This window comes from Nannospalax galili, unplaced genomic scaffold, assembly GCF_000622305.1.
Source record: "Nannospalax galili isolate Female #2095 unplaced genomic scaffold, S.galili_v1.0 scaffold1819, whole genome shotgun sequence".
In the NCBI taxonomy this organism is placed as follows: domain Eukaryota; kingdom Metazoa; phylum Chordata; class Mammalia; order Rodentia; family Spalacidae; genus Nannospalax; species Nannospalax galili.
Window position 1 is genome coordinate 74,912 of NW_008342924.1, and position 3,920 is coordinate 78,831.

General features: G+C 41.1%; 1 pseudogene; it reads left to right on the forward strand.

The window, feature by feature from the left end:
• The first annotated feature begins 524 nt into the window (after nucleotides 1–524).
• LOC103738763 lies at nucleotides 525–954 on the forward strand (annotated as a pseudogene).
• The last annotated feature ends 2,966 nt before the right edge of the window (nucleotides 955–3,920 follow it).

Here is a 3,920-nt window from a genome sequence, read left to right on the forward strand (position 1 = left end):
CATGGGCTGCTGAGAAGAAAGTATATTCTTAGTTTTGGGGTGAAATACTCTGTAGATGTCTGTTAGAGCCATTTGATTTATGATGGCATTTAAGTCTGTTTAGCTTTTGTCTTGATGAGAGTTCGGTATTGATGTCACCTACTATCACTCTGTTGGAGTCAATTTGTGGTTTTGGGTTTACTGGTGTTTCTTTTAAGAATGTGGGTACCCTTGTGTTTGATGTGTAAATGTTTAGAATTGTTATATCCCCTTGTTACTTCTGACTAGTTTTAGTTTGAAGTCTATTTTGTCAAAAATTAGAATAAGTGCACCTCCTTGTTTCTTAGTTCCATTTGCTTGGAGTGCTTCTATTCCATCTTTTTATCCTAAGGTGTGTGTGTCGGGGGGAGGGGGCAGAATGTGTTTCTTGAAAGCAGCAAAAAAGTTCTACTGGTTCACATGTACCAGGCTGGCGGCTCCCAGTGCTTGGCTGCTTTAACCTGAGACCCTAATGCAGACAGCAGCAGCCCGGCCGCCACCTGAACATGGGCTCCACTGGCCAAGATATCAACCTGAATTCTCTTAACAAAGGTGTGCTGTCTGATTTCATGACTGATGTCCTTGTTGACCCAGGGGTGCCTCCCCCACACACCTCCATCCTCACCCCCCAGACTCCAGCTGTAGAGGGCCTGACAGAGGTGAAGGAGGAAAAGCTCTGGGTGGAGCTTGCCAAGCTACAACTTAAGAAACCCTTTCACAGGCAGGCCAGAAGACATCTGCTGCCCTGTCTACTATGGGCTCTGCCATCACCAGGAAGCTTGGAGACATGAGGAACTCTACAACCTTCAAGTCATTTGAAGACCAAGTGGGGACCATAAAGTTAAGGTTGTGGGTGGCAGAGAGAATACCAGCAACAACCTGCCTCCCTTGCCTGGAAGTGGTGACGAGCCAGTGACGGATCATGCACCTTTTTAAGCTTTTCATAGCTCACTAGCCACAGGACACATGAAAGCACACCTTTATCATCACATCTACAACGCTGCACAATGGAGCAACCAGCCAGGGCCAGTAAATAGCCAGTTTTGAGAACAGACCTACCTGTTCACATGCAGATGTGGCTGCTGCTTTGGCGTGAATTAGAGAACAGTCTTGTACATAGATGTTATATAGTAAAGTTCATAGATGAACTTCCCTGGGCTGCACAGCCCTTGGGCATCCTGGTGCCAGAAACTTTCTTAGTCCCCAGGAGCCCTCTGGGCCTGGTCCCACCTTCGCCTCCCTTTGCTTTCTGGGCTGCACAGCCTCTGCATACTGGTGCCAGCACCTTGACTCCCCTAGCCTCTTTCACCCTCTCAGCTCCCCTACTGCACCGCTCCTCCTAGCCTGGATACTGGCCCATTTCTTGCCTTGGCACCACAGACACCAGGGCTAACGTCTCAGCCCAGAGCCACCACTGCTTCCTGATCATTTGCATCCAGACTGACCCAGTTCCTCCCAGTAGTCCCCAGGAGTCCTTGGGGCTTCTTCCCATCCCCACCTCCCTTTGCATTCCTGGGTGGCACAGCAACCAGCTTCCTGAGGCCAGCATCTTACCTGGGCCTGGCTCCAGGCCAGCCCAACCCCCAAATTTCTAAGGACAGCATTTTTCCTGGAGGGACCCATACCTTAGGAGAAAGCCCGAGAGTATCTGAGCTCATCACCATCTCATTTCGGCAACTGTGGGAATTCCTGAAGACAAAAGTAATTAGGCCACTCCAATATAAAAGCAAAAGAGAGCACCTGAAGCCTAAACCAACCAGATTTTCATGCCTAACAAGTAAACCACAAAGGCACATAAAATTTACAAAAAGAAGCAGATCTAAACTCAACAAAAGAAGGCTTGAGCCTCACACAAGAATCAGAAACTACGAAAGAAATTCACATGTCAAAGTTACAGAGAAAAAATAATAACATGAAAAACCAAAGTAATATATCCCCACCAAGTACCAATAGTCCTCTAGAGGAGTACAATGAGAACTCCCTAGAGATAACACAGGACATGGAACTCAAAAGAACAATGATGAATATGATAAAAGAAAAGAACACTCAAACAAAGAAATAAAAAGATAGAAAGAAGATAGGGATAAACTTCTGAATAAATTCAGAAAGGAGTTAGAAATATTGAAGAAAACTCAGGCTGAAATGAATAAGGAAGTGAAACACTCAGTAACCCAATTAGAAATGACAAGAGAAAGCCTCACCAATAGGATGAATGAAATGGAAAACAGAATATCAAGACTGAAAGATAAAGTGAATGAATTAGACCACTCAAGCAAACATTATAAAAATTTAAGAAAACACAAGAATGGACTATGCAAGAATTGTGTGTCACCATACATAAACCAAACTAATGAATCATAGGCATGCAGGAAGGAGAAGAATCTCAAGATATTGGTACGGAACAGATCTTCAACAGAATTGTAGAAGAAAATTTCCCCAAATTAAAGAAAGACATGCCCATGCAAATACAAGAAACATATAGAAACAGAAAGGACCAGAAAAGAAACTCTCCACAGCACATCATAGTAAAAGAAGAAAATTTCCCAAAATTAAAGAAAGACATGCTCATACAAATAAAAGAAGCACATAGAACACCAAATAGACAGGGTCAGAAAAGAAACTCTCCATGGCACATCACAGTAAAAATAATAAATATACAGAACAAAGACAAAATACTGAAAGCTGTGAAAGAAAAGTAACAAATCACATATTCAGGAAAACCCATCAGGATTACAGTTCACTTTTCAGTGCAAACTATGAAAGCCAGAAGAGCAGGGACCACAGTATTTCCAGGTCTAAATGACCACAGATGCTAACCCAGATTATTTTACCGAGCCAAAATGTCTATTATCGTAGAAGGGGGAAAAAAATATTCCGTGCAAAAATAGGCTGAAAGAATTCATGTCCACAAAACCAGCCCTTTGGAGAGTTCTTGAAGCCATAGAAAGAGCTGAAGAAAGGAACAACTACATCCAAAAGGTGATGGAAAGAAATTCAATGAAGGTATAACTTTGGAAATGCACAGCTATATCAATAATATGAATAGATAAAAATGACAGGATTCAATACACATCTTTCATTAATAATTTCAAATATCAATGGACTGAACTGCCCAGTCAAAAGACACAGACTAGTTTAATGGATTAAGAAACAAAACCCATCTTTTTGTTGTCTGCAAGAAACTCATCTCATTTACAAGGACAAGCACTACCTTAAGGTAAAAAGTTGGGAAAAAAATATACCAATCAAATGGTACTAAGAAAAAAGCAGGCATTGCAATTCTAATATTTGACAAAATAGACTTTAAACTAAAATTATAGACTTTAAACTAAAACTAATCAGAAGAGACAAAGATGGCCACTTCATTCTGATCAAAGGAAAAATAAACCAAGAAGCTATTACAATCATGAACATATATTCACCAGCTCTGGTGCACCCAACTTCATAAAAACAGTACTACAGGACTTTAAGACCCAGATTAACCCCAACTCACTAATAGTAGGGGACTTCAATACCCCACTGTCTCCATTAGATAGGTCAACAGGGCAGAGAGTTAACAGAGAGACATGTGAATTAAACAATACCATACATCAAATGGGCCTAACAGACATCTACCAAATATTCTACCCAAGCACCAAAGAACATATTTTCTATTCAGCGTCTCATGGGACCTTCTCCAAAATTGACCATGTACTGGGGCACAAAACAAACCTCAACAAATACAAAAAGATTGAAATAATTCCATGCATTCTAACAGACCACAATGCAATAAAGCTTAAAATCAACACTGGAAGAAACCCCAGTAACCACATGAACACATGAAGATTAAACAACACACTCCTGAATTGTGAATGGGTCAAAGGAGAAATTAAGAAAAAAAATAAAAGTATTCCTGGAACTAA